Source organism: Octodon degus, unplaced genomic scaffold (genome assembly GCF_000260255.1).
Source record: "Octodon degus isolate 3935 unplaced genomic scaffold, OctDeg1.0 scaffold00139, whole genome shotgun sequence".
NCBI lineage: Eukaryota > Metazoa > Chordata > Mammalia > Rodentia > Octodontidae > Octodon > Octodon degus.
In genome coordinates, this window is record NW_004524715.1 from 4,374,360 (window position 1) to 4,384,173 (window position 9,814).

The following is a 9,814-nucleotide window of genomic DNA, read 5'->3' on the forward strand; positions in this document are numbered from 1 at the left end:
GAGAGAGAGAGAGAGAGAGAGAGAGAGAGAGAGAGAGAGAGAGAGAGAGAATCTTATAGATTTGGTGCTCTCAATTCAAAAGAATGGGAAGATTTTTTAAATATTATAAATACTATCTTTCATTTTGCTCTTTATTTACATGAAATAGGGAAATAGACCCTTTGCAAATTGTATGGAGGAGAGGGGGAGAGAAAAGGAAGGACAGGGGAATTGAGGACCTAAGATGTGCTTTGTTTTGTATACATACCATTTGCCAATAATGATTGCTATCATTGTGTACATCAAACATATACACATAAGCATGAAAAACTACAGACACTATGAATATTCATATAGGTTAGGGCTATATAGTTAGGAGAGGCCAGGACATTGACCTTTTAAATATACTCTCCATGCATTTGATACATGTGGCTGGAATTGAGAATCAGTAATCCAGAGATGGATAACCCTTTTCAATTTCTATGTCAATTCAATTTCTACATCAGATCTACAAGTCCTGAATTAAAATTTTCAGAGTTTAGTTTGAAAATAAAAATGTATGTTTGATGTTCATTTTTGAAAGAGGTCTCTGAGATTTATTTGTCAGATTAATAGTGATTTTTTTTGGAATGCTGCTCTTTAGATGTTATATGTTTTAAAATCAGGAAATTGAGCTTGTGACATTGCCGAGCCTACCAGTGACATGGGGCCTTTGAGTTAAGAAGGTATGAGCTCAGTCTATATTTTAGGAGTACCCATCAATTGTACCTAAGCAAGCAGTGACTCAGACTTGCAGCTAGCAAAGCAGTTATGGACTGAAGGCCTCATATGGTGGCCAAGCCTGGCCCAGATGATCTTGTGAAACCACAGAGTGAGTTGAGAAAACAGCACTTTGAGAGGTGACCGTACGTGGCATCTTGAACAGAATACTGCATTTACAGTCCCATAGAAAGGTTATTCTCCAGCCAGGAGCCACACACAGAGGCAGGCTACCCATATCCTGACAAGGAAGTACATGTGCAGAATTTCATCTGGATAGAAAAACCTGAAGCTATGGAAGCCAACTGGGATATCTGATATCAGTAACAAAAGTTAGAGGAAAAGGAAACACCACAGCTTTAGGATTGTGCTGTTTAACCCAATTATGTTTCTTTTAGGCATTGTGCAAACATAAGGATGAAGCCATATTGGAAACTGGGACATTTTCAAATCATTTATCCCTCACATCTAAATCAGTTTCTCAGGGGCTGGGGAGATGGCTCAGTAGAATAAGCACTTCCCTAGCAAGCACAAGGGCCCAAGTTCAATCCTTGGTTCTGCAAAAAATAAGTAAATAAATAAATAAAATAAATTTCCTATTTAGTTTATCTAACTCTACAATAGGCTAGTTTGCATTTTATAGTTTTATATAAAAGGAATAATCTTACATAACTTTTTTAGAGGCCTATATTTTTCATTAAATGTATACATTTTGATTGTGCACCTCATTGGTTCATCTTCCACCCCTTTTTTCTTTCCTGAGTAGTATGCTAATGTAGTGATCTGCCACAACTTAAGTAGCCATTGATCTGTTCATGGATACTAGCAGTGCTTCCAGTTTTTTTTTTTTTTTGTGGAACCAGGCATTGAACTCAGACCCTTATGCTTGCCAGGGAAGCACTTATTCCATTGAGCCATCTCCCTGGCCCCCAGTTTTTAATGAAATAAAGATATTAAGAAAATTGAGTTATAATTTGGTCACCTTGAGAGTTCTTGTGTTTTCATAGACTACCTACTCAACTAAAAACATTTGGAAAAAAATAATGAAAAGCAATTCAAGAGAAGTTACATGTGTACCTTCTACATAAGCAAGACTGACATCTCATCCAGGAAAGCTGTACTCCACGAAGGCAAGCATCCACGGACCTTTTTTCTTATAGGCTCAGGATGAATATGAACCAAAATGAGATTTTATGATAAATCAAAGTTAGTGAAGCTATATTCTCTATTGTTTTCACTTTTTTCTTTTCTTTTCTTGTTTGCTTGCTTGCTTCTGGAAATCAAATTTAGGACCTTGCGCTTGGCAGGCAGACACTGTGCCACTGAGCTATCTCCCTTACCCTGATTTCTCTTTTATATATATTTCACCATTAGTTTTCTTTATTTGAAGAGAATCTTTCTGAAGAATTTTAGTGAAGATGCCCAAGCTTTGTAATTGTAAATCTTAGACAACAGTCATTTCAACATTATTTCTAATCAAATTTTTTTTAAATTTTTTTTTATTTATGGGGGGGCGGGGCTGGCTGGCATGTGGGGCTGGGGGATTGAACCGCGGTCCCTGTGCTTTGCTAAGCTTGTTCTAAGTAGGTGCTTTAGACCACTGAGCCATCACCAGCCCCTCTAATCAAATTTTAAAACTTACATGTAAAGTATATACCCATATGATTTTGACTTCTAAGATGTTCTAAAAGATCAGGCTGAAATTGCTATTTGAAAATATTTGAGACTCTTTGCAGATTTTTCTGGAAAACAATGACAAGGAGAAATAAATACAAATATTAAAACTACATTTTCTCAGTAACTCAATAAATACTTTCCACACTTAAAATCATAGAGATAAGAGTTAGCAGAAAGCTCAATCATTGTTGAGTTATTTTGCATGAATAACTGTCAAGTTATTTCTTATGTTAAGGGACACAAAGCCATTTGCTTAAAATCATGTGAAGAAAAAGTTACTGCTAAGTGTTCAAGCCAGCTACCAGGTAAAATGTGAGGCAGTTTTACTCCCTTGTTATGTTTCCCTGTTCCTGTTGTGTCATCAGTTTTTAAAATGGGGTTCACGTTTGGGGAAGCAGACAACAGTTTTATGTTAAATTTTCCAGGATTGCAGATAGGTGGTTTTTCTTTAAGTTGTAAGTTGGATCTTAAGTATCACTAACAGTCCATGTGGTCAGGTCTTCAACATGGTGCTGCTGGGAGGTGGTGTAACATTGAAGAGGTGGTACCTAAAGGAAAATGAGCTCACTGAGGCTGTGTATACCCTTGAACAGGATTGTGGAACTCTGGCCCTTTGCTCTCTCTGTCTCCCTCGTGTCTGAGTCATGAGACAAGAAGTTTTGCCCTGCCACGGGCTCCCACCGTGCTCTGCTGGCCTACTGTGACCCCAAAGGCTGTGGGGCCAATTAACTTAAGTTATAGCCACCAAACTAGGAAGCCACACAAATCTCTGCTCTTTAGAAATTAAATATTTCAATTACTTCTTCTAGCAATGGAAGTCTGACTAGCACAGATTTCTTGACCAGAAGGTGTTATTTCACCAAGCAAATCTGTCGTTGCTGTGAAAGCCACACACTTTTGTCCAAGGAGAAATTCCAAATCATATCTTTGTTTGTTCACCAAGTAAAATGTTGTCTTTATTTACTTTAATCTGGGGCCTCTCTTGTTGATACAAACAGCAGCAGTTTGTTTTAGATTAAGTGCTTTTAGAAAATATCCTAGCTTTCTTTTCTTTTCCCCAAATGCCATATTCTCAAGTAAGGAATACTTTTGTTGTAAATGTTCACTTTTAACAATAAATACAAATAGAGAATTTTCTTACGTCATATTGTGGATTGCTTATGTGCTTGAAGTAAGTATACTATGGCACTCAGTGAATATACAAATATGTGCGTATGACTTTCTCTCCAAAAGCTTAGTTTCATTAGAAATTATTTGCAATATTCTCTCTGTTCTCACCAAAAGTTATTCAAGAAGGAGATTGAGTACTTCATGAGAAAAAAATAATTTTAAACTTTTTCACTTCTCTGAGATTGGTTAAAAGAAATGGGTGGCCTCAACAGTAAAAACACTATAGGGAACAAAAGCATTCTGCAGTTTTTGCTGTCTCTAAGATTCCTGTGTTCAGGATACAGAGTCCTTCTGTTTCATTCACATATCCAATTTGAAGTGTAAAAATCTGCCATTTTACAAGCGACAATCACTTCTCAGTGTAGCATATTCACTTTCCATGTGTCTGTTTAAACCCCTTATCTGGAATAGGCATTGTTAATATTTAAGTATCCAATAGCAGACCAGATACTGTACATTAGCTAGGTCTTAACTTCAGTAATTTAAAATTAGGTACTTAAACCTCTCCTTTTTTTTTGGTGGTCTGAGGGATTGAACTCAAGGCCTTGTGCTTGCCAGGCAGGTACTTACGCCGCTAAGCTATATCCCCAGGCCCCTCTCCATTGTTTATCTCAAGCTTGTGAATGAGTCAATAAAGGTATATTGTGTTTTGTGACTTTGACAAAGATTTTTAAGTTAGAGCATCTTATTGCAATAAAGGGAGCAGTTTTCTGCCTCTTCCTTTTGTCTTAGTGTATTTAATTCCTATATGCATTTTCACTGTCGCTGTGATCTGAATGTCTATATCTCTTTGCAATGCATAAATTGCAATTTCATCACCATACGGTAGAATTAGAATGCACCTCTGGGAGATGACCAGTTCCTGGGGTGAGGCACCGGTGAGCGGGACAGTGTCCCTGTGAGGTGGCCAGAGAGCCTCCTTGTACCTCTCGCCATGTGAGAGAACAGCACGAAGTCATCCTTTGTGAATAAAAAAGTGGGGCCTCATCCCCACCGTCTGTTGGGACTTTGATCTTGGATTTTGCAGCTTTCAGAATTGTAAGAAATAATTTCTGTTTTTAAAAAAGCTACCCAGTATTTAGTGATAGCATCCTGAAGGAAGACAAATTTTCTCTTTTCCTATCACTTCATTTCATATTTTTAACAGAGCATAGTAAGATGTACAGACTTAGTATCTTGGATGAATGTCAGATGCCTTGGGATAAAAATATTTTAGAATTGGTGCTTAATAGGCCACAACTCTAGAAAATGGTAGTGGCCAGTAATGACAATTTAAAAAAGCTTCATAGTTAAAAGTATGTGAAGTGTTAAAACTATGTAGAATATTTGTCATACGTAAACACGTCCTCATACTGTCATGGACATTCAAATCTGGCACTTCAAATATCTTAGGATCCCCATTACTTTATGGAAATTTTAGTTTATAATCAATTTTAAAACTTTTATTGGAAGATTATCATGGTTTTCCATGTAAAGTCTAGCTAAGGTGAAAAGAGTTATTTTAATTTGAAATATTTAGAAAGTAGATGAAAATGTATCTGCTTTCATAATTTATCTTTTCAACTTAAAGGTCAAATAAATCTTGAGTAAATACCTATCTCAGTGACTTTTATATTTAAAGCCCTTCTTCATTCATATGTATAGTTAATTGCTGAAACTGAAAGGTAATATTGGAAAGAAAATGATAAATTTCAGTTTCAGTATTTCTGTGATTATTTTAGATGTTTGGAGATGTTTAAATATTGGATTTTATGGAGGAGCTTTTGAAGCATAGACAGAAGTTAAGCACCAACGTCACAGCAAGGGCTTCTTCCTGCCGTGGCTGATGGGGTTGTTTCTGAAGTCCTGAGCCACAAGAGAAGAGATGGACACTAAGTTTCGGGTATATTAGCATGTTTCAAGGACTCTGGATATGCATTTTTGTTTAAATATTTTTCATAATTAATTATTTACATATTTATTTTTTATTTGGTACAGGGTCTTGCTATGCAGTGGACTTGTAGTGGTCCTCCTGTCTCAGCCTCTCCAGCACTGGGATTCCAGGCATGCACCACCATGCTCAATCTCAGTGGCCAGCAAGGCATGCCTGGGTTCTGGAGCCAGTGCAGCATGTGGTGTCCGGGATCAACCCTGGAACTTGTGCTTACCTGGCTGAGGCTTACACTGCCGAGCTGTTTCCCCAGGCCTAGGAATGCATTTAAAGCGAGCCAACTAAAGGAACGATATCTGAATCCTTTTACTATGGAGATGACAAGGTATTTATTTCCCTTCTGCAACATTTGGGGTTGAATTTGGGCTTTTTATAATGAACTACATCCTTAGCATTTTTTTTTTTTTTTGAGATAGTCCTCTTAAGTCTCTAAATTGCCCAGGCTGGACTCAAAGTTATTATCTACCTGCCTCAACCTCACTGAAAATGTTTTGGTTTTATTGAAATATGCACCCACTTGGATGTATAATTGCTTTCCCTGCCTACAGTACTCTCATAATACTTTGTGATTTTTTTTTTAACAGACCATTTGACTCACTGACATAAAATCACACAAAAACACTTTGTATCAAGGAGCAGCTCTGGGATAACAATATATACAACATATGGATGGAGCTGCTATGTTCCTTAGAACAGAATAAGCATTGGACAAAGAGAGATGGAGAGAGACACAGAGACAGAGAAAGACAGAGACTGAGAACTTGAGGAAAACTTGGCTAAGAGCTAGAATGAATACCTAGGTTTCAGTACCAAAGAGTAGAAAGAGAACTAGCTCCTTTCGTCACTGCTCTCAGAAACCTTGTAAGATCTAAGCTTTGTGTCCACTGAAGTCTAGGTTATGGTGCTCATGAAAGTTTGTTAACAGTTGATGGTATCTCCATCTGAAAATAGTCTGAGATTTCCAATTAAAAGAAGGCCCCTGGAGATGAAAAGTTCTACTTTTTGTAAGAAGATTCAATTAATATTACCCAGTGGGATCTGGGATGAGTTACTTTAGCTTGTATATCTACTAAACACCACTCAGAGTTTTCAGTACTAGGAAAAGTAACACATGGACAGTTGCTGAAACTTTGCCCAACAAGCCAAAGACAGGAAGGACACTGATATTTTAGAGGTAAGTGCCTGGCTGACCTCACCAGGCAAGTATCTCAGACCAGCTGCAGTTCTGGCCAAGAGTGAAGAATGCAGCACGTATAAATGAAGAGGATGACCTCTGCCCCAGGTGCAGATGACAAGTTTAACTTCCTTACTCAATTCTGCTGTGAACAGAGCTTGCCTTTAGAGATTGCAACAAGAGCCACCTTGACAAGTCACTGGCAAAGTGGACTGAATGTGGCACACAGACAGATGCAAATGACGCCACTGGTGAAGCGAAGTCGTGAAGCACCACGCAGAGCCCAGCTCCTGAATTCAGCAGCGCTGTTGTGTATCGTTCATTCACCAATCTGACTTCAGATACATCTAGTTCAGCCTATTTGTGTTGCTGCCTTGTGGCTTTTTCTTTAGCTGCATTAAGTTACGTGCTTGTCTTACTACAACCTGAAATTCTGAGGTGCAGGACTTTTTATCTCTGGAGGATACACTCCAAGATCTCCAGTACCCCCGACACTGAAGACAATGATCAACCCTGTGTTTATTATGTTTTTGCCTATACATACACAACTATCTATAATAAAGTTTAATTTGTAAATTAGGCACAGGAAGAGACAACATCAACAATAATATAGAACAATGATAATAGTATACTGCAATGAAATTTATGATAATGTGGCTATTTTTTTTTCTTCCAAATATCTAAGTTCCACATTACTCTGCGGTAATGTTTTTGAAGCATAGTTTACTGCGTGGGACTGAAACTGCAGGAAGTAAAACTGTGGATAAGGGGAAGCTATTGGAGTTAGTCTCCTGGGTCATTTCTCAGCAAGTAAGGGACAGAACTTAGTGAGGAGCTGGGCCACCCCTTTACCCCAGTTGGAGGAGCAGTTTGTGTGCTGACTGAGCCCTCGCTTTCCACAGAGGTCATCAGTTAATTAACACTTACTTTATTGGTTTTTCTGCCTTCTACACCTTATGGTCTCCCTTTATTTGAATTTTAAGAGCTGTTAAAATGTAAGTGTAAGAGCAGTGAGGAGGGACTGTGCATGTAAATGTTTCAGATTCATGCCACATGTGGAGTTGAACAGCATGCTGTGACAATATTTGTGTAACATGTTTCATTCTTTCTGATATTGGCCCATGTGTTTTATTCTCTGACTTTACCCAGATTTCAGATTTCTACCTCCAGCACCTGTCTTAATTTCATTGTAGTTTCCATTTATAGACTCAAATCCTTTCGTAGTGTGAACTTGGCTTTATATTTGGTTACTTTAATAAAGCTCACATTTTATTCCTTTTGTCTCTGAAATACAGTGACACTGAAAAAGTGATAGATGCTACAGCAAAATAAATTGGCATCAGAGAGTATGGAAAAGAACAGGATCCTATCTACAGTGTTTTTCAATTGCAATTCCAAATATTAAATATAGTTTACACCATCAAAGAAGGCTGCATTAAGGGATATCAAACAAGTATTTATTATGTCATTTAAAAATGGCAATTTTATTCCTAAAAGAACAGTATAATCAGGCTTTTAATTTCACTCTTCTTTAGCTTGGTTTATGGTCAGTGGACTTTGCACTTACTTGAGAACTGTTTTTAGAATGAGATTTAAACTTTATGATGTGTTTCAGAGTTGCCCTTGTGGTATTTATTAGGAGACTTTAGTGATAATAAAATGGAATATTTTTCTGAAAATTCTTTTCTAAATATCACCAGGAAGTTTTCTGCAATAATACAATAATTTCAATTTGTTGTCAGTCTTGTAGGTAAAATATTACCAAGAAATACTGCATACATAAATATCGTAAGATTTTATTATCTGGATTTGTTCATATATAATAGCAAAAATCAATTTTTCAGGCAATGTCATCAAAGAAAAGTATATAACTTTTGACTGAAAAATCCTTTCAAAGACAATATTATTTAGTAAATACTTATGGAATTCTTACGAGGTCCTGACACTAAAGTGAATTTTAATACATCAGTGACTGCCATTTGAACCTCAGCTTTGACATTCGCTCATAGTGTGATTTAGATTACTTACTATATATATTTTTTCCATTTAAAAGAAACTATCAGTACTTGTCTAACAAGCTTGCTGCTAAGGTAAAATAAAATAATATATGTAAATGTGAGCCAGTACCAAAGGCAAAGTGCTCGACATATGGTAGCTATTTTTGGGCTCTAGGAATTTAGGGATGAACAAAGGAGACATCAAGTACAGAGACAGACAATATGTAAGTGATTAAAATATAGTCCGATGGATGCTCTTTTCAGGCTGTGGATACAGCCTGGTGGCACAGAGCCTCCCTGGCAAGGGCAAGGTGGTGAATTCAATTCCCAGTGCCAAAAACAAACCACCACCACCAATAAAGCAGCAAGGATGAAGGCTCTCTTAAAGAAAAAAGAAACTGTCATAGTGTAATGGAGAACGGGTATCTGGAAGAATACCTTAAATATTTAATATTTGATGAAGGATCTGAAGAAACAATAAAAAATAGCCAGGACTGGGGACAAAATAACATATTGTGTAACAAATGAGATAGGAAGAATAAATGAATATGAGAACATGATGGAAATAAAATAAACGTTAGTTTCTGTGAGGGATCCAGATCCTATACCAATGCACACTTCATTCATTGTAACGTAAGGATTTCCCTGAACTCTTTTGTATTTTCAATGTAATGTATGACCTTCCATTTGTACACTTTAAAGTCTATATTGCTCTCTCCAACCAGTCCCTTAAGAAAAAATGTTCAGTATTGGGAGGTAACAAGGTCATGAAGGCAAATCTTAGTTTCTAATTCTTAGAAACAGGAACTTTATTGCTGGCAGCAAATGTTTTCTTCATTGTGAAGAGGCTTCCTTGATTCACATTGAGACAATGTCTGGCAAATACCCAATTCTGAATAAATATAGCTTTTCTCTAGTTATTGTTTTAAGTGATAGTTTTCAGTGATAGTGTTAAAAAGGTGATAGTTTAGCTTGAAAACAAAAAAAAATCTCCAAATGCTCTAGAAATTCTCTACATAAACTTCCTATTTTCATTACAGAGGTCATTAAAGGAACATGTCCACAAGGGTTGAGATACGACAGCACTAATCAGTTTTATTCTTTCTTTCTTTCTTTTCTTTCTTTCTT